Genomic DNA, 21,343 nt, shown 5'->3' with positions numbered 1-21,343 from the left:
TGTACTCTTTTTAAAGAATTTGAAGCACATTTTCCAATTTTCTATTTGAGATTTGCTCTGATTCTCAACGAGAGCATCAAGTTGGAAATCAATGTATATGCCATTTGTGCCTACAAGAAATTACAGCTGTAACTGTAGACAAGATTAGAAGCAATTTTAGGTTAAAAAAAGGTCTAATTTTAGGAACTCTTAAGTAATTTGTCCGAAGTGTTTTAACACATGTGAACAAGGACTGTTCATTTCCTTTTGTTTCATGTGCAAAGTTTGTTTGAGCTGCTTATGGAATGCAAGTAGTTACAAAGGAGATAGATTTCTTTATTGCTTGCCTTGTTTGTGAAATACATTATATGTCGCGAAGCACTGATTACCTACATTAAAACTCCCAGACAATGGTGTCTCATTTGGTAGGAAGCAGAGACTGTGGACAACTGAAAGCTTGCTTAAAGGCAATCTGTGACCCAGTCCATGCTGTCCCCATGTGAATGTGAGAATGGGTGTCCTGGGCACCATCTGCTGTCCCCGAGGTTCGGGCCTTGAGCACTCAAAATTGGTTTGCTTTATTAATGCCAGGCCATTCAGAACAGCAGCAGTGCATTTGTTATAGTCTGTGAAATCAGAACTTCCAATTGTAAGCATGCAGAGATAACTGTCACTTTTAATAATTCACTCCAGCATGATAGCCACCACTTTTTCCAACCTCTCAGGCAGAGATGTCATCTTTCAGACTGGAGGTACCTTCAGCAAATCCAACAAAGGCTTCTCTGGCTTTTCAGGGTGATGGGGTTTTACTTCCTTGGAAGGTCATTTCATTAGGGAAATTTATTGGATGGATTTATTGGCTGGCTCTGCATTTTAACTTTTGTAAAAGCCCCCTAGAGAAACAGAGGAGTATCTTGATATAAATAAAAATTAATAAATAGGACATCCAATGTGATTATTTTTAGAGGGGATAAAGGGCTGGGTTATCAAATATCCTCAACTAGTCTAATTAAATCAGTTGAGATTTAAAGGACACCGTGCATCAGTTTTTCCTAAGCTTATTGTCAGGACGAACGGCTACAATCTGAGTCGTAAGTACCTAATAAAGTCTCATCGAATGATGATTCTGTTAGTGTTTATTAGCTGTATGGTTCTTCCTTTGGTGCGCTTGGCTAATTAGAAAACAATTCTTGTGAGTACTTAGCGTTGCTCTTTGTCAGGTTCCCCAGGTACAAGTCAGGACAGCTCAGCTGGTAGCCAGCAAGCCACGAGCTCCTGCCCTGCTGCTTGGGCCCGTGGTGATGAGAGGCAGAGCACACAGCGCTCAGAACCTGCACATCTCCTGCTCCATCCCTGTCAGGGGCGCAGGGCAGTTCCTGAGTTGGCGCTCAGCCTTCTCTAGAAAACAGAATCTCAGCTTCCTTCCATTTTCCAGGGGAGGGGAGTGGGGCATGGTTCATACCGTGCCCTGTGTCCCCAAGCCTGCACCAGCCCTCGGAGCATCGGGGCTGTGCCAGATTCAGCCCCAAAATGCCCACAGTGGGGGTGCAGGGGGAACTGGAGGTGTTTGGGCTGTGGGGAGGTGGTGAGGCCACAGTCAACAATGTGACAGGCTCAGCTGGTGTCAGGCTTTTTGCGGTATCCCAGTGAAAGAGTGTTTTATGGCACAATGGGCATGGAACAGGCCCCTCAAGGCTGTTGGGGGATCCAGGGAGAGTGTAATTTTGGGGACTGACTCTCCTAACTCTTCTGATTGCTTTGTTTCAACTTGATCTGTGTGCAGAATTTATTTATGATGACCTCTGTGATGAAAAAAAAAATACCCAGTTACCTAATAAGCAATACAGCCAACAGGGAGAACAACTTTCAGCAGCTCCTTTTGTCCCCTCCCTCGCCTCCAGAGCTTTCTGTTGTTTCTTTCAGTTATGGCTGAAGGAGACAAGCACTCCAGGGCCAGGGAAAATGAGCGTTAATTACACTGTGGGACGGATTGTTGCACAGTGCTGGTTCTTTCCCATCCCTGTCTCAGGTGCTTGAGAGTGCAGCAGAGCCAGTGGAGTTCTTCAGTGCTAGCCTTTGCTTATTTTGGAAGTGTTGGAAGTACAAAGCTGGACCTCTTTCCCTTAAATGAAGACAATGAGGAGCAGGCTTCTTTTTGGTGTCAGCATTAGTTTAAGTTGTGCCAAGATCAAGTGGAATTCAGCAGAGGTGGATCTCTTATTATGTGTATATTATAGAAAGGAGAGTAACAGTGTGTGTTTGCACTCCAGAAAGTTTCTGGGTGAATCTGTATTTCAATAGTTTTTGCTGTAAAATCTAGAAGGAAGTGCCTGAGACATGCATAGGGGAAAAAATGTTTGTATCTCGAGGACGAAGTTGAACATCTGGTGTATGGAGGGTTTTCCTAGAAATCACTCTGGGTAATGGAATCACAGAATCCATCTTCCTTACTTTCTGAGTTCGTGGATAGGACGCTGTCTTAGTGGAATGCTGGTGTAAAACAGAGGTGAGGAAAGGGGAGATGTGGTATTCTACAGAATAATGAAGGGCAAGCTGACAATGACGTCCCCTATGGCTCTTCTCAGCTGAAATGCTGAACTTGGGCAGAGATCTGAGTACATAAGACATGCTTACAGATAGTCTTCAGTTTCTCAGTGACTGAGGATGATCAAATCCTTGTGGAGTAGAGCCCCTACTGACCAGAGGAGCATTGCCAGGCTGTTAGAGGGGCTGCTGCTCTGCCAGCTGCACACATGGAAGCTGTTCAGCACATTGGTGCATCTGCCTATGAATCTGGTCCTGTGGAGCCTCATGGTTAACCAGGAGCTGGCACTAGGAAGCTGGATCTTGTTCTTGAAGCCTTTTTCCGACATCACCTAGAGCTGGATCCAGTGGGTGGGCTTTGGAAGCTACTAATTATAACAGCAGAGACACTAAGTGTGCATATCTCTCTTCCCAAACCAGGTTACATAAAGGTAGGCATCTCAAATGGTCTTAAGCAGGATGGATTGTGATGATCTTTGCTCCTGAAGTTATTTTTCTTTCAGAGTGGCTGTACATCCCATTTTCTGAGAAAGAAAATAAATAAATAAAAAGAAGGCTAGAGGTCGCAAAAGGCAGATACACCATAAGGCAAATAAAACGTGTAATATCTAAACCCATCTTTACTGCTAAGCCAATCTCGTTATTTTTTAGGATCTGAGTAATGATTTTTGAATGCCCAGGTTGGCTTTGTAGCCGAGAGACCCGATTTTCTCAAATGTTAAACACTTTACTCCAGCTGTCACACCTATAAAAACATCACCCATTAAAATCCTGCCTGGGGTCCAGTAGTCAGGCATCCACAGCTGGGGGTGGAGAGAAGAAGTACAGATCCAGGGCACATGCAGAGCTGTACCATACCTGCCCTGTAGTGTGCTAAATGTGCACTGTGCAAAGCAACACTGTTGTCTCTTAGGGAGAAACTGGAAATAACAGTAGAGGTTTCTTCATCCAGCCTTTTAGAATGTAGAACATGAATGTAAAAATATTGTGAACTGGTTATGAAACCAGCAGAGCTGGGATTTACATCTAAAGAACAAATTAGGTGAAAGGGAGGGGGAAGCAGAGGAAAGCTAACATGATAGCAAAATCAGAAGGATCTTCCTCTGGAGAATATGCTGGAGTAAAACTGAGGAAATTGGGACTTTTGACTCCGTTTGGAAAAGGAGGTGTCTGGATACTTGTGCAAAGTCTTAATTTTGCATCTTGAAGTGTTATTTTATTACAAATGTTGCTGCTTTGGGGTTGTCTTTTAAGGTCTCAGCTCTTGGATTCAGGGGTACCTCTCAGCATCCATAAGGAAGCCATTTCCTGTGCTCCCCATCCAGGGAAGAGTAAGTGGAAATTTGAACCAAAGAGGAGACACCTTTCTGTGTCCCCAGCCCCAAGACTGCTGTTTGTGTCTATTTGTTTTTAATCCTGACTCTTGATTTCAAGTGGCTGGGGTTAATGAGATTCCAGCTTTTATCCCAAGGTCACTGATTGAACCTTGTACTCTTCCCAGTGGAGTTTAGCTCAAGGCTGGGATGGCAGTGCTGCATCTCTGCTGCACTTTAATCTAAGGATAACACTTCCCTGCAATTACACTTTTTGGTCTTCTTGCAGTGAAGGTAGGCTTTCTTGAAAGTTCAGGTTCAAGGCCAGCGAATAACCAGAGATAATAGAAGCACTCAAAGCTTTGAGTGTTCTGTAGTTTTAAAATAACCTAAAATCATAAAACAGAAGTAAAAAGGGGGAAATTTCCCAACAGAAATTTTTGAGAATCTGTATATTTTGTTTCTCTGTGGTTTTTTACAGGTAAGTCTGTTGTGAAATGTGGATCCATGTTTGAGTTGAGTTTTTGGCAACAAATTAGTATGTCACATGCTCACTCTTTGCTTTGAGTTACTTTTTTATGTTTAAAAGATGCTGTAATTGAAACATTTTGTCCAGCATGTTCCCTGAGCTTTTCAGGTCTTTTGATGGTTAAAAAAAAGATGGTTGTTGAGTGAAGACAATAGAAATGTGTGTGTGTAAATAGCAGTAAAGAGAGCCCTTACTGTGGGTGCATGCTGTATGTTCCACCTGCTCATTTTTCTAATTAATATATATCCCCCAAACCCAAAAAGGCCATCTGTGAACAGTGCCAGGCCAAAACCTTACTAACAGAGTACCCTGAAAAAAGTGCCTTTCCTTCCACAACTGTACTCCTGCTTTCCAGTGAAATAAGCTGATATTTCCACCTGTGTTCTCCTGTTGTAGGAGTCCTTTCTGTTTGCTGGGGATCTTCCTGAATGTGGAGGGTGCACAAACCCCCTCTCCCTGCAAGTGAAAGGGGAGAGCTGTTCTGTACAACATAATGGTAGCTGGCAGATGAAACTGTGCGTCCACAGAAAGTGAAAAGTATTCTTTTTTCTTCATAAAGGGGCTTAAAGAGGGTTAATTAACACTGACCCCATTTAAAGGGGTGGCTTATGTGCCTGCTTGAGGGAGAAGTTAGTGGAAGTGTCTTTCAGTGTGCTGGGCTGGACAGGCAATGAAGCCTGAAAAATCAAGCAGCTGTTTGCCCCACAATGAGGCAGCTGGTTGGAAATGCAGGCTGTGTCCCCGAGCCCCCTGCACATTCACAACCAGGGCATATCTGCTCCTTTAATTAGCGCTCCCCCTGCTCCTCGGAACACGGGGTTGTGACAGAGAGCTTGTTGACACAAGATCAGGAAAGATTCCTTTCTTTCCCAGCCCTCTGAGGAGTGGGGAGGACAGCTGGGGACTGCTCCATGCGTGAGAGGGTTTCCATGTGGCTCAGGACACGGCAGAGGGGTGGAGGGAAGCTGCTCAGGGCAGACAGGGTTTGTGTCAAACCAGCGCTGTACGTTTTGCTGAACTACAGCATTGCTTAAACTCGAGGGAGGATCCTGGCAGAGATGGAGCCTTAAGGGCTTTAAACTTTGGGTTCATCTCATCAGGTGCGTGGAGGTGGCTGCTAAATACATCTGCCTTGGTGGCTGTGTGTAGTGTGAGGGTCCAGCTGTGTATCCCAGCAGAGATCCTGCACAGATGTGTTCTCCACCAGCTCCAGCAGTGAGAGGAGATCCTCCTGCGTGACTGATGTAGTGCAACTAACTGGGCTTCTGTGACATGACTTACTCAGCTCAGTTCTGATGATTCAGTTTTCAGACTCTTTCCTGAAAGTTAAGACAGTCCTCATAGCCTTGCTGATAAGCCCATGGCACTTCAGAGCACAATGAAGGAATTTACCTGATGCTCCCAATCTCCACAGGGAATATTGCCTCTTGGTGCTCTTTATCAGTGACTCCTCCTGGTGATACAATCAGGGAGCTGCTTGTGCTGGAGTATTATTAGTAACACTGAGAGCAGTCAGATCACTTCGGGTGGATTTGCTCTCTCTCCTCTCTCCCTCTGTGTGGGAGAGGCAATTTCGCATTTCCAGGGAAACAAAAGGTATTGCACTTCCAATAAAGCTCCTTTTTAAATGAACGATGATAAATTAGCAATCCCCTGAGTGGAGTTGTTTGTGCTGTGGAAGCAATGCATTGATTCCCCCCCAAGACTGACCGGTTTTTTTTTTGCTCAGCAATCTAATTGGGAATGGATTAAACTGTGACTTAGTTTAACCCTTACTTTAACCCTTTGTAGTAATGTTACGAGAAATCCAAATGAGGGTAAAATGGGAATTGGCATTTAGAGTCTCAGAAAAATGTAGGACAGACAACAGTTTGCTAATTTTTCATATTTTCATTGCTTGCTTTTAAAACTCACAGAGAAATAGAGGAGGTCTGAAGAATCTCATTAGAAAACTTGATCAATTCTTTCCTTCTCTGTTTTATCTTGAGAAAGAAAGGGGGAATTCTAACTGAACAGTGTGCCATGAGTAACAATGGAAAGACCTTATTGCATACAAGGGACTGGACTCTAAGAATTATCTGCCAAGAGGCATTTTCAAGGAAAACCACATAATGGGGTTTGAAGACACAGTAAAATTTTACCAGTGCTAACAGCTTTGGCAGCTCTGAAGCACAGATGATGTGGAGGGCAGTCAGTTGTGAGGCTCGTGGGCTGCAGCATCTGCTGTTTGAGAGGCTCTCCTTTTGCACAGAATCGTTCTGCATGGTGGTAAGAGGTGTAGCAGGGGGCAGGACCGGGCTGCTTCTCTGCCCAGAGACTTCAGAGCTTCTTGGAAGCGGCACTGAAGTAACCAAGAGCGTGGCAGATCATCTTCCTCTGTGCTGCATCAGCTGTTGAAAGAAATTGTACATGTTGTTTGATTAATTAAGTTTCCAAGCTCTATAATAGCATGTTTGCTGGAGAGAAGCTTTAATGGCACCACAAAGTGTCCTTGAGCAAATTAAAAAGATATTACTTTGAAAGGTAACTGCTGTGAGGCACACAGGCACTTCTGGGAAATGTCTCAAGCAGAAAGACATGTCTTTGTTATCAGGATAGTCCATGCTCCAGGGCACCCACAGGGAAGGATCTGCCAATCCCAGGAGAACCTTCTAATGAGGCCTCTGCTGGGGAGTTGTGCCCCAGCCCTCCAGTGGGGAAATGGGTGAAGATCGGAGATCTGGCACCAGTCCTGCCCACACCCTCAGGGAAACCCATCTCTGAGCTGCCTTGTGAACCTGAGCCCTGCAAACCCAGTGGGAGGGTTCCCACTGCTCTTGGTAGCTTTGGAGTGGGCCATAAATGCTTTGTTGCCATACTGGAGGGTTTTAGGGACAGCAAACTGAGGTGCAGACCATAAAATGTTAGTCTTACATCCCATGTCTCCCTTCTTCCCATCTTTCTACGTTTCATTGTCATTTGATTTTCATTTTCCTTTGTCCAGGTCCCTGTTTTCTGGCCACTTGACCTCCTGCAAACCCCCTCTGGGGTGAAGGGAGGTTCTCAGACCAACTCCTCAGGGTTGTGGACTTTTCACTCGTGGTATCAGAAGAGCTGCTGGGCCCAAACAGCTCCTGTCCCACCTGGATGCCCCAGCAGCTTTAAAAATTCTCTACAAATCCATTTCCCACACGCCAGCACAACGTGTGGGGCTGACTTTGGGTGTTCATTTGGAGCTGGATTTGCCCGTGTAGAAAGGCACTTGGATCAGGCCTTCAGTTCAAAGCTCCCTGAGGATGAGGCTTCAGGCTGCTCCCAGGGCCCCGGGGCTTTGGCTGAGGCTGTGGGTACTTTGGATCAGCCCAGGGGTGGAGTGTGAAGCTGCAGGAGGTGCTGGCAGTGAGGACTGGGGCAAACTGAAGCTCGTTTCTTTCTGCTTGGTTCTCTGCTGCCTTTCTGGAGGCAGGAAAAGCAGGGGTGTCTTCACTCTTCGATCCATCCTCTTCCAGCAAAGAGGGACCTGGCAAGAGGGGATGTGAACAGAGGAGCAGTGAGGGGATGAGGGCTGCCTTGGGCTCGCCACACTACAAACAAATGCTCCTTGGAAACCTGGCTTTTGGTTTCCATTTCCAGCTCTCCCTGTCGGGCTCTTCTCTTGGCAAGGCGTTGGATTTCGTACCTTGCCCTCTGTGAGTGCTGGAGGGAGGTTTCCCACACGAGGCTGTTTTGCTTGGAAGTGCCTGGGACGTGACCCAGCCCTGCCCTGCGCCTCGCTGCTGGGGCTGAGTGTGTGCCCAGGTTATGCCACGAACCCAGGCTGTCTCCACAGCGAGTTCTGTTTAGCTGCTGTGCTTTGTGCACTCTGCCAGGTGAATTCCCGTTGCTGGCTGTCCTTAGCAGGCGTGGCTTTGCCCTCCTGAGGCTTCCTCCCTGATGGAGAGCCCGTCACAGCACCTCCACCTCCTGGGGAATACACATTTCTTGCTGGAGTGGTCAGGGTTTTAGAAATCACTCTGATTCTGCTGCTGACAAATTCCCCAAACACACCAACACCTTTCCCCCTCCTTTCCTGCCTGCTGAATTTTCTTTTGATGAAAGCAAGCAGCACGTGTGCTCAGAGTGCTGGTGAAAGGGAATTTCCTGACTCCAGGTGGACTGTCAGGGCATGTGTGGGCTCCTTTAGGAAAGTGAGTATGCTTGTAATGAAATTTTTCCTGTGTAGAACAGGAGTTTTTGATCTAAAAGTCCAATCTGCTTTTTGGCTTCCATAATGGCTCCCTGGATTGTTTGAAAATCTTGGTGACAAAGTCTGATACAACCTGTGTGCACAGCAGTCCAGTGCAGAAGTTACTGGTTATTTAACTGCAATTCAGGGGCTCGGGGGAAGACTCTTAATGCATCAATATTTTTATTGTGTGTGGTGATCTCACTGATCAGTTCTGCATGCCTGAGAAGAACAGGGATGTTTGCAATTTTATTCCCATGATTTTCACAAGATAAAGGAAAACTGGAGGCTCTCTCTAGCCAGAAATGCACTGGACAGACATTTAACATATAACACCGCCATGGCAATGGCTTACCAGGCTGTGCCTTGAAAAAGCAGAATGAAAATTACTTTTTATTACCCTCCAAAAGGTTTTGGTAGAAAATTATGCATAATTGAAATAAAATACTTGCCTATTCTTTGATAGAGAGGTGGAAAGCAATCAAATCTCTAGTTCTATTCGGAAAGAAAGCATTTCTTTTGTGTTTGACTTTTTTTTTTTTTTCCCCTTACTTTGGGTTTTCTTGAATACACCTTTCCACCACCCACAGCATTTTTGAACTCCTAATACAATTGCATGAATAAAGCTTAGGATCATTTTAGGCATATTTTCTTTTGCATTTTTCTTTCCCTGCTCTTTGGGGGAAAAAAACCCCAAACCAAAGAAACCCATTCTGTGTAAAATTTCCAAAGTGAAACTGAGAAGAAAGCAGCTGTATAATTTTGTCACTCTGTAACCTTGCCAAAATTAGAGAGGCTTGGAAAGGTAAAAAATAAAAAGGGAGGGGACAATAAAAAGGAAGAAAATCAATCTCCTTACTCCTATTTTTTGCACCTAGGAAGAGAAAAGAGAAGGAGCTTTGAAAAATTGTTCATTATTCCCTCCTCCTGTCTGCCCACGTGCTTTTCATATGTTTTGTATTCCGGATGCTTTCAGGGAGGAAGGCTGGAAGACAAGAGAAGGGTGTGAGTTTCAGAAAGCTCTAATGAGGAGCACCTCTGGTGTTTCTGTCTCCTGGGAAAGCAGTTTGCTGTGTGCTCCTGCCTCGGCTCCTCCAGCAGCACCCAGGGGAAGCGGAGCATCCGGCTGATGATGCCGCCAGGGAAGAGGCTGCTGGGATCTGCTCTGAGAGCTGGACCCCGCTGACAAGCAGTGGTTAACCAGAGCTGGAGAGAGCACTGCAGGCATGGCTGAGCTGAGGGAGAAGCAGTGTGAATCTCATTTGCCTGGGTTGCTAATTACAAGGCTTCTCGTTCAGACTCTGTATCCTTACAGGGTGTAAAAGCTGCGTGAAGAGTTTCTCTAGGAACTGAAGTCCCTGCTGCTGAGGGCTCTGCTCGCTGTTGCAACATGTGGGAAGGGTTCAAGATGCAACTGGATTGCTTGGTGCAAAAGAGATACTCAGCTAAATGTTCAAACTTTGCAAGAGATCAATGCTGATGAATTTCTGTTTCTTCATGCTGGGCTGAGGCAACGACCACAGGGAGTCACAACCTTCTTGCAAGCTCTTGTTATATTTTGTGATACCATCTACAGCACATACATCCCAGATTGTTAATCATTTTCTTATAATGCTTAACAGTGAGAAGAGATTTATCATCTCTTTTGGGACTCTCCTAGGCATTTCCAAATTGTAGCAGCAAAAGCACTAGCAGGAATGGGGGCTCCCTGCTGAGCTTCCTGACCAGTGTTATTAAATTTAGTAAACTTATGATGTGGAAAGTAAATTTACTTTAAATAGGGAGAACAAGAATGGTTGATCTAGGTTCTGTCCATGGTTTGTCAACAAGATTTGCCTGTGACATGCTAAGCTGTGAGCAAGATGAACATGTCCTGAGGAATTCTTGTTATTTAAGAAATGAGTTCTCCATTCTTTTTTTTTGTTTGATTTTCCTGTTTCTGCAGAGTGATTTTCCTCAATTTTATTTTTTTTTAAAAAAGTGTGATGGAGCTAAACCTTGTGACAAATTCTTAAGGATTGCATCCAGCAAAACCCATTATTTTTAAAAGCAGGTTTCATTTCATGATCTGCTTGACCGTATTTGTCCATTTCTGTGTAATTTGGATAGTAACAGTTGCCATCATGTGTGGTTTTGATCCATGAGAGGCTATTTCTTGTTTGAGCCTACTGATTTCAGGAAAAAGAACTCATGTTGCCAGCTTCTTGTGCTGAAAGCTGTGGAAACAAAGTCCAAATGGATTGGCTAAGCAGATTCCTTTGGCCTGGCAACAGTTTGTTTCACCCCGTTAATTGGATGAAAATGGCTTCTGGAATTAGTTCTGCAGGGAAATCTCATCTTTGCAGATGCAACACTTACCCTCTGATTGTCTTACAGTCTGGTTTCAGCAGACATTCCAGTTTTCTGGTTTCAGCAGGCTGGGTTTTTTTGGTGAGGAGTATAATTTGCCAGGAAACACGAGCAAGGGGAAGGTGAAAGGAAGGTGAGCAAGGTACTGGTGTGGACATCTGTGCGCCCCATTTGTTCTGTGTAGGTACTGAAACCAGCTCTGGATTCAGCATTTCACTCCTGATGCCAGTTCTGTGTCTGCTTTGGTTGGGGTGATACACTGTGTGGTGCCAAAATCAGAACCATTTATCTGCCTGCCTTTTCCTTCCCTCAAATGTACTACTTTCAGCCACAGGGCCTTAATCAAAATCAGTCGTGATTTTTGTCCTTTTCTGGTAAGAATGGTAGAAGAACAAGGTGAATACTTGTTATTTTCAGTCCTTTATCTCTCTTTATGGTTGGTTTTTTTTTCTTTTTTTCCTGGGAAGGCTTTGTTTTGCAGATTGAAATTTGAAAGGCAGAGTTGGCTTTTCTGTCCCAGGAAGTGGCACAGGAGTCCCAGGGCGAGCTGACCTTGTTACAATGGCCGTGCCTGCAGAAAGCTGTTGTGTTGTGGCAGAGCTGAGCTGTGTGCATGGCCAGCCCACGCGGGCTCAGCGGCTGTGGGGGTGAAGGAAAGAGGTGGACTTCCTTTTGAACAAAACCCCAAAAGCAGGAGCAGACAAAGCAAAGGCACTTTTACCGCAGAGAGGTGAGATGTTGGGATAACTTGTCATGCTCTTTGGTTGAAGTGCACATGACTGCACCACGGAAATCAGCCTTGTCAGGGACTAAATGTGCGCCTCACTAACTTACTGTATATTCACACTGACAGGGTTTTCCCAGTTTATTAGGCTCATTTGAAGAGGAAGCTGGATGCATTTTGCTAGCACAGCGTTTTGGACACCTCTGTGATCTTCAGCCACACTCTTAAACCTGAATGTAAATTCTCATTTAATAGGGGGCTTACTTTTCCTTTCCCAGGTGAGCACAGCACAGTACCCAGCTATCTGGGACTCTGAGGCTGCCTTGTCATTTCCCACAGATGTAAGGGCTGCACAGGGTTCCCTCAAACCCCAACAGCAACTGCTCACTTCTCCTGATGTCCTGTGCCATAGGCAGCTTCTTGAGTGGACCTGTGAGCCACCAACCCAGCCAGTTCATCAAGAGAGAAGGTGCTGGAAACTGGGGGTGAGACCCAACGGAGTTCAGATGTGTCTCACCAGAAGGCAGCCGTGTCCCAGCAGCTCCCAACAAGGGGCAGAGGTGTCACCTCCTCGGGGAAGGGTTTTTATGGCATGAAGAACAGGGTAGTGGGTCCAGTCTGTGCTCCTGAACACTGCTGCTGGACAGATGGTGAAATGTTCTGGTTTGATTCCTGCGTGCAGGGGACAGTGAGGTAAATAGCTGCTGCTTTGGAAGGGTGTGATGGGCAGCGATGAAGTGGAGGAGAAGGCTCCTTTACCTTTACCCATCTAAAGTCTGCATGACAGCAGCAATAATTTGACCCTAAATTCTGGAGTAAAATTCCCAAAGACTCAAGGTGGGTTATTTTGGGCTGCCTGCCTGCTTGCTCTGTCTGCAGAGGAGGTTATCTGAAGAGATCTGTCCAGACATTTCTAGAGTTTCTCTTTCCCTGGCTGTGCCATGCACAGTGCTCAGCTTGGCTGTTCACAGCTGACTAAATCCTTTTAAGAATGAGTCACTCCTAAATGAGAGGTGACAATGGATATGCAGACAGCGAGAAGTCGAGAGTGAGATAATGAATATTAGAGAAGGGCTAAACTAAATGGGGAATGAGCAGTATAAACTTGCAGCTCTTATAAATAGCACTGCACTGAAGGGATGGGTTTTATTTAGAAATGTAGTTCCCAGGGAGAACTTAGATTTCCTGACCCATAAGTTTGCATCTGTGGACTTGTCCTTCCTTCCCAGCTGTTAAAAAAGAGACAGGTTGGCACAGGTTAATATTCCCCAGGGAGATTCCAGAGACAGCATCCCCCTCCATAGTCACTGAAGTCGTGGTGTTAGTGTCTGATGAAATGATGCTCCTCCCTGTCAGTCAGCCTTGCTGGCCTGGAGCAGAGGAAAAAGGGTGGGATGTAACTACTGATCCCAGGCTGTGAGTGTGGCCTCTTGTGTGGGGAAATGCCCCACTGGCTCCTGCTGCGTGTCTGGCCTCAGTGGCTGCGTTCATTCTGGAGGCAACTCTACCTCAGCAGAGACGTAAGTTACCCTGTACTTTGCTTTACACATTGATTTGGGGTGGACATCGACACGAGGTCATTGCCTAAGGCAGAGATTTGCAAAGAGCTGAAGGGAGTTAATTGTCCAAATCCCATTAAAATGCAACATAATTATAAAATCTCATTAAAGTGCTGTATAATTAAACAGCTTTATTTTATTTTCGTTATTTATATTTTGTGCCTGAGCTCATGGTGGCACTGACAATGCAGGGACATAAATGTCCACCATGCCATCCCTTACGTTTTCTGACCACTTCTTTGTTGCTCATCTTCAAAACTTTATTATCAGTATTAGGCAGCAACCTATGATAGGTTGTTGAAAATATTTACTTATGCATCTCTTAACCTAGATTTGCACATTTGTCTTCATGCTTACGTGATTGGGAATTCAAATTTGGGGATATTTCTGCTTAGCAGCCAATATTGGATCTGAGTCCTGTTTAATCTCCCCCACATGCTGAAGAGCAAAAGGCCAGAGCCGTGTTGCCCAGTGGCACAGGAAAGGTCCTGTCCTGCTTGGAAGTGATTAGAGAGTCCTGCTGTTGTCAGCTTTTGAAGTGAAGTGTTGCCAGGTTACTCGACCAGTCAATAATGAATGCTCATTAATCTGTTTTCTGCTCCTTGATGACAGTAGTTTGATAGCCTGATCAATTTATGATTGCCATTTGTGTGATGGCCTCCTGCTGCTTTACTCTGCCCTTTTGTTTTAAGAGGGAGGAGAGCAAAAATCTGACAGCCTGCATTTTCCTGAGCTTTGGGGATGAGGTTTAAATGCCAGATTTTTTTTTTTCTTTTATAATTTGCATCGGTATTCAAGATCAAAATCTCTTGCAATGTTTTCTGTGACAACACTGGAAGTATAAATATAGAAATCACAGACAGTTCCCTGGAGACTGAAGGCCTAATATGTGAATAATCTCACCTCCTACTTCATAACAATATCTTAGGGAAAAAAAGGTGTATTATGCATATCTGCAGCTCTGCTTCCACAGCGTCTAGTCTGGTGTGTGAAGTGTGTGTGTGTAAATATTTGAAGGGTAGATCTCAAGTCCCCAGTCTGGGAGTGAGACTACACAAATAAGGTACTATAACTTTGTGCTAGCACTTGCTGAGGTTTGGAATCTGCCCTGTAGCAGCCAGGAGCCGAAGCACTCTGGTTCTGGGCTCGCAGCTCGTGCAGTTCATGCAAGGCAGGTCTCACCAGAGCCCATCAGTATGGGGTGTTCCATGTGCAGGTAGTCATGCAGTGACTTAAAAGGCACAAGTGACCTCATCAGTGTGGGGAGGAAGGGGTCAGGGTTTAAAGTGAGAAGGAATTGCTACCGTCCTTGAAGCTGACTTCCCGAATTATTCAAGATGTGGCGTTTCACCTTGTAATTCTGACACTGAGGGTTTGTAACTGAACCTGGCAGCTGTGCAGAGAACCAAGCATCCTCCTCACGCCAAAAATTGGCTTTCAGGTCTGCGCTGCACAGAGTAGGTTTTGTGAGGTGTGAAACACACCTGTGGGTTTGCCCTGCAAAGCTGTCAGCTTTCCATCTTTATAAATTTTTATTTTACAGTAGTACTGGGCTATAGGGAGCCATAACTGGCCAGCTCTGTGATAAAGACATGTAATTCGTGTTTTTCCACCAGGACCGCCAAGGTGCAGGAGTTTCTTGTTGCTTTTCAATGAAATTGCTTGTTTCATGATTGCAGGTAGGCATTGCTATGCTTTTAAAATGGAAGATGGCTTTGGCTGCTGGAACAAAAGAGAATTTTAATTAGACTGGGAATAAAAGCAAACTATCCCCCCACCACACTCTTCCAGGTAATGCCAGATGAGGCTTGATTATAATTATAATGTCATGAGTGTTAATGCTTTCTAATGCACATAATGATGCTTTAAAAATGACCTCCTGCACATGGAGATTTATCAAGTTATTATCATTGCTGTACGTCTAGATTAATCAGTCATAAACAGAGCTTCAGGGGGGCTGAGGAAACTCTCTGAATTGAATGTTCTCCTGGGATCCAAAACTTTGGGACAGGTTGACTGCGTTTCTGTGACTTAACTTTGCAGTTTCTCCCTTGCCTGTGGTTTTATCCTGGGTGTGTGATGCTCAGCAGGAGGGGTGGCTGTACAGCCCCTCACTGGGAGTGAACATAAATGAACTTTCCACTGCCCCCAAGAGGAGTGTCCTTCCCCAAAGGATCACAAACTTCCATTCCCCCAAGAGGAGTGTCTTTCCCAAAGGATCACAAACTTCCATTACCCCCAAGAGGAGCGTTCTTTCCCAAAGGATCACACACTTCCATTCCCCCCAAGAGGAGTATCCTTCCCCAAAGGATCACAAACTTCCATTCCCCCAAGAGGAGTGTCTTCCCCAAAGGATCACAAACTTCCATTCCCCCCAAGAGGAGTGTCCTTCCCTGAAGGATCATGAGCTACCTGCCTGTTTCTTGGGCTGGGTGCTTGCTCCTGCACCAGCCAGGCGCAGCAGCCCTGCCGTGGTGGAGTTTGCTGGGCTCTCTGCAGCAGCAGGTTTTGGCAGACTGAGGACCTTTCCCAGGGCTCAGGGTTACTGTTCAGGCTCTGTGCTGCAGTGTGAACCACCTGAGCGGCTCCCACATTGCAGAGGGCCAGTGCAAACCCTGACAGTAATTTTTGGTATTTAAAGGCTGTAGAGGTGAAAAATAGTGATTGTGAGAAAGACTTCTGTGAACGATAAACTGTCACTGAACACTGTTGCAATTTCTAGCATATACTAGGAACATCCAGTGCCACAGAGAAATATTAATTCCCCTTTTTTCTCCTCCGATTATCATCATCACTGCAAGTAGCTCTGTTACAGTTCTGCTTTTGTCTTTAGAACTGATAGCTCTCTTGTTTGACAACTGTAGGGAAATCTGGGGCAGTCCCAGTTTTGCTTAGTGACACTCAGAGCACTAAATGTTGCAATGAAATCCCAGTTCTCCTGAAATCAATAGCAACATTTTTGCTGACATCAGAGGAGGCAATGTGCGTCTGTGGAGGCTTTCAGGTTTTTCCTGGAAAAGCCAAAATAAGGCTAATCTGATCTCAGCTGATGTAATTTCAACAGAATAATTATTATACAGCAGATAAGATCATCTTGTAAAGAAAGGGCTGCACAAGGCAGTATCAGACTGCTCCACAGACATTGTGATCCTGGCCACGAGTCAGGAGATGCTTAATGTGTGTTTAACTCTGAGCTCACTAATAGCTCCTGTGATTTCAGGGAGAGGGTTTGCATGCCTAACCTTCAGAAAGTGCTGAAATTCCCAAGCCATGCCTAAAATAAGATCTAATACACAGACAGCCTTGCTTGAATTTTAGGTTTCTCTGCCTGGCAGCCCTGACCTTCTGCAAGCCTGTGGAGGGCTGATAACTTGTTTTTGTAGATAGTCCCAGCCAGTTCAGCTAATCTAGCAATGATGATGGCTTCAAAATTCAAAATACAGAAGATCCTTAAACTGCATGGACTGTGCTTCCCTGCTTCTGGGAACTTAAAGAGGGAGAATGCTGTTAAGAGGAGCACTATGTGTGACTGTAAAATGTACCTACAGCACAATAAACCTTTATCACTTATTAACATATCTAACAAAACCAGAGCAGAATGGAGGATCTGGTGGAGCCTTCCAAAGGTGCCCAGGGCACACTGGGGTGTGTGAGGCTGTTCTCTGCATTGTGCCTTGCCAGCTCTCAGGAGTCACCTCCTCGTCTGGAGAGGCAGCGGCAAAGCACTGTGTGGAGAGAAGATGGATGCTCTCTTGCACAGAGCTTTTTTCTTTTTTTTTTTTTTTCCTTGGGTTTCTTCTTATTATTTTTGCTTAGATCAGTGTTGAGATCAAAGGCATTCCGAAGGGACTGACAAACAATTTTTTTTTTTTTCTGTGGGAAACAACTTTCTACTATACCAGCCATGTTAATTGAGTTTGCTCCTGTGGTTAAATGAAAATGGATGTTGATGGTATATTTGGACAGGCTTTTGGCTTCTGCCCTGTGAAAACTGCCTCCTTCAAGTGAGAGTTCAGCCTTTGGAGCCCTTCACCAGGCAGCAGCTTGTAGGCAGTCAAGCTGTTTACCATTATTTTTGCTCTGTCAGTCCCAAGAGACGCACTTGCTGATTCTCTGGTCACGTCACGGTGCCTCTGAAACGCTCCCCAAATCCGAGGTAACCGTGCTTGTTTTCCTTTGGTCCTTGCTCAGATCCCCTCTCAGCTGGGGAGGGGATGTTACACTGACCTGGCAGAGGGCAGACAGGGACTGAGGCTTTGTTTCTGTGCTCTCCATTGCCTCAGCTCTCTGTCCTTTCGTGCTGCCAGCAGCAGGGGTTGCAGGTGGTGGAGGACAGGGACAGGAATCCTTCCTGCTTTTCCATGGTGCTGTGACCCCTCAGTGAGTGCCTGGAAACTGAGATATTGATTAATTCCTTCTTGGGGGTAGGAGTGAGCTACAGATGCCTCTGGAGGATCTGTTCCATTGCTGACCAGTGGGCTTTGAACCATGGGTTCCCTTCAGCTGTGGCTCTCCCCACATATGTTTTATCCATTTTCTCGATTTCCTTCTCTCCTTTCATTTTCCTTTTATTTTTCTACCTTATGAGGCAAGTAAGGAGATCATCACAAGCTCCGTGGCTGCAAGGAGACAAGGATGAGTTCTCTAGTGCTCTCATCATGATAAATAGTGATTCAGTGGCACTGCCAGGCTCTCAGAGGAGGAGAGATCTACAGGCAGAGATTGCCATTTCCTTAATGAGAATGTCTGCATGAACCAGCATATATACAACCATACATATCATACAATCCAGCATGCAATCCCTCTCCTTTCCCTCTCTAGCAGTTTGTCTCACTGCAGGAGAGTGCTTTTGGGTAGTTATTCCCAGCATTTACAGTTTCCTGATGCCTTCCTGTAGATGTGCTACAGGAAAATTCCAACTGGCGATTCATGCTGGAGAGCAAGTGTGGGGCAAGTGTCTGTGATGGGGAGGCACAAGTTAGCAGAGAGCCTGAATTCAGCAAGATGCCATTTTTCTCCTCTGGGCATTCCTCCTTGCACAGCTTGCTGTTTTTGTGGCCTAGTTTTAATGAGAGATTTTTGACAATAGTTGTGAATGTTGACATTTCCCTCTATTTTATTTATTTTATTTTTCTTTGGGTTCGAGCTGAGCACACACTGGAGTGAGGAGGCTCGAGGGTGTCGGATTCAGTTCTACTGACAGCAGGTATCATGTCCTAGAGTCTGTTTTACAAATGCCCAAAGATGGTTAAACATTTCTTTCCCCCATTATTTCTATTGAAAAGTAGCTTCTGCCTCATCCTTCTGGTCATAGGAACAGTGTAATTTCCAGTGCAAATTTGCTCATGGCCTTTTTATTCTTTGGTTATTTCTAGTCACTGATCTTGACTAGCTATTTTTCTTCCTTGGTGTTTGCTTTTTAGTTATTTCTGGATTGCAGTGATGACCCTTCTTAGCCTGTGTTTGGTCACGCTAAAAAAAGCTGGCTACTCTGAGAGGAATGTGCCTTATTCTGATTATCCTACCAGTCTTCATCAGACTGGCTTTTTTTAACAACACACACGTACTAAAGATCAGTATGTGTGTGCTGAAGAGGGGCCCCCGCGACACCCTCTGTGTCCTGGCTGGTTCCCCCAGGTCCTGACTGTTTTAGATGGCTTTGCTCATCACAGGAGTCACATGTGATTTTCAGTAAATAGCTGTTCTTGTTTTTTAAACCGAAACCCCAATCACCATTGACTGAATGCAAAAGCAAATCCTTGCCTGTGCAGACTAAGGAATGGTGTGTAATGCTTTGGTGAGTTTGAGGATGGATTTTTTGCTGGGACAGCCCAGGTGCTGGAAGTAGTTGAACAGTTTGACTGCCTTGCTCTGTGAGAGCAGGACAGTTACTGCCATCAGTCCTTTACACTTGTCTCCCCTACTCTAATGTTCACTCTCTGCTTCTCTAGGCAGGATCCTGGTTTGTAGTAACGAATGGAACATTTAAATACAGCAGTTACAGGTTGTGTCTGAACTCTCTGATTATTTGCAAATCACTACAAAAGCTCCCAAACCCAATGCAATAAAGGCCATATCAGAGTAAGTTTTGCCAGGCTGCACAGGGTGACCACTGTGAGCCTGATGCACCGAGGTCTGAGAAAATCAGTTCCTGGTGTGCAAAAATTAGTGAGTGGAGTTACTGTGTCATTTCAAAGAATGGGAGGTGCAGGTAGGAACTAAGAGCTTCAATGTAGTTGTAAGCCATAGGTCAAAATGTCAGTCAGGGTAACAAAAGAATTGATGGCACTGTTTGGCTTTCTGCCAGCTGAAGATTGGGCATAATATTTGTTTTTCCAAGTAAAAGGGTCCAGTCAATCTGCCTGGAGAACAAAGGAGCAAAAGTGATTTTAATTGCCCAATGGCCATTCTTTCAGCGCAGATCTGTGCTTATATGCCAAAATAATTTGGGTTTGTGTCTGACACAGGAGATCTGACTGGTGGAGGGACTTCAGACTGGGCTGTTATTCTTGGAGCACTGGGGAAATGAAAGTATCCTCCCTGCCCTTAGAGTATGCACCTGAAGACACCTTTCAGGTAGGAGTTGTTTTCTCTTGGTGGCCAGTGTGGTGAATGATGTGCAAGCTCTCTTTAGAGTAATGTGAGAGGGGAAGGAAGAGACAGAGACAGAGAGAAGGGACATAAAGGTCCTGAAGGGCTTTCTTCGGCCCGGCTTAATTTGGAGGTGGCACTTCATATGTCAATTTAAATTAAGCCATTTCAAAGAGCACCCACCCCAGAGCCTCTGATGCACTCTTAAGACAGCAAATGTGGGGCACATTGGGTGACTGACACAGCTGAGGACAGAGAGGGAGGGAGCAGCAGGAGGAGCTGAGATGAAGCATTTCATGGCATGCTTTGTCCCCTGCCATGTGTGATCACGTGTAATTAATTAGCAGGCTGTTTTCTTTATCACATGTTTGGGCCTGGTGATGTTTTGATGTGTAAAGTCCAGGTATCTTGTACTTGTGTCATGGTTTTCCGCAGCCCTTCTGATCTGAGTTAGGTTTAAACAGGAGTCTTGTCTGGGTGTTGAACAGTTAATGTTCTAGAAAGCTAACACCTGCATCTGCAGCCTTGTCCCCTCCTATGCAGCTGAATAGCATTTCATGATGGCAGGGAAATAATTCAGTACCACCAGGCCTTGCTCTGTGGGCAGTGAATAAGCTCAAGTGAAGTAGAGGTCATTCATGTTAATCTGAAGCAAATAGGATTGTGGGACTGGGGGAAGAGGCTGAACCCCCTTTTATGTACAAATTCTATAGCTCAGAGGCTTAGGAAACACTTAATAGTAAACATTTGCAAAGAATCCATGCCATTAACCTTTCCTGAGAGCAGAGACAAATGGTTTTCCTGCTTCATTTTGTGCAGGTCTGGAACTTTGGTGTGTATGCAAATCGTGCTGGGTGGCAGTGTCTCATACAAATCAGCTTGAAATGCAGAGGCAGCCATGCAAGCAAAATGGCCTTGTCTTTCCCTGCAGCTGCAGCGAGACTTCCAGCACAGGCAGGGAGAGAGCCTGATTTGTAAGGAAGCATCAGGAAGAGAGAAGAAAACCAGAAATCCTCCTAAAATGCTGTCCCACTGGCAGAAAGCTTTGTCCATGCTACAGCCCTGCCCTATGGTTTTGATGACCTGAGGAGCATTTATTTTTCTTTGGGTTTTGGAGTGTCCTTATCCTGACTTCTCAAGGCAAGGATGTGTATGCTTAGCGCATGGCTGTGCAGAATGGAGTAGGTGATGTTTGGGAAGAAGAGATGAGCAGCACTTTTTTGAGATCAGGACTGAAATGGGCGTGGAAGAGAACAGATGTGAAACATAAGCAGGCACCTTTGCAGGAATATTGGCTGCTCATTGTGAAGACAGTGGGTGAGGGCTGGGCAGTACATTGTGCTGCTGCTGTTCTCTGTCCCAGATCCTTTGTGGATCTGTGAATCAGGTTTTTTTCACACTGTTTAACAGTAGCCACTGATACACTGGCGTAGAACCGTCCTAATTATAAATCTAATGTGTCTCCAATCCCTTTGCAATATTTCTTTAATGAGCTGTGTAGGCATCAGGCATTTACATTGGCAGGAATGAGTCCCCTGTTCTCTCCCTCTT

The 21,343-nt window shown here is 45.3% G+C and overlaps 1 protein-coding gene across 2 annotated transcripts in view; it reads left to right on the top strand.

Moving 5' to 3' along the window:
- The window catches only part of PAK3 (p21 (RAC1) activated kinase 3), a 101,598-nt gene that overhangs the window by 8,126 nt on the left and 72,129 nt on the right, over nucleotides 1–21,343 (top strand). The window contains exon 1 of one of the 2 annotated variants that reach the window (XM_040084271.2): nucleotides 19,669–19,777. The exons of the other annotated variant lie outside the window; for it this stretch is intronic. The gene's annotated coding sequence lies outside the window, so the exon portion shown is untranslated. Of the gene's footprint in view, nucleotides 1–19,668; nucleotides 19,778–21,343 lie in introns of those variants that run through there. 2 annotated transcript variants of the gene reach the window in all.

Source organism: Hirundo rustica, chromosome 21, assembly GCF_015227805.2.
Source record: "Hirundo rustica isolate bHirRus1 chromosome 21, bHirRus1.pri.v3, whole genome shotgun sequence".
NCBI lineage: Eukaryota > Metazoa > Chordata > Aves > Passeriformes > Hirundinidae > Hirundo > Hirundo rustica.
This window is presented reverse-complemented; position numbering and strand designations above follow the sequence as displayed.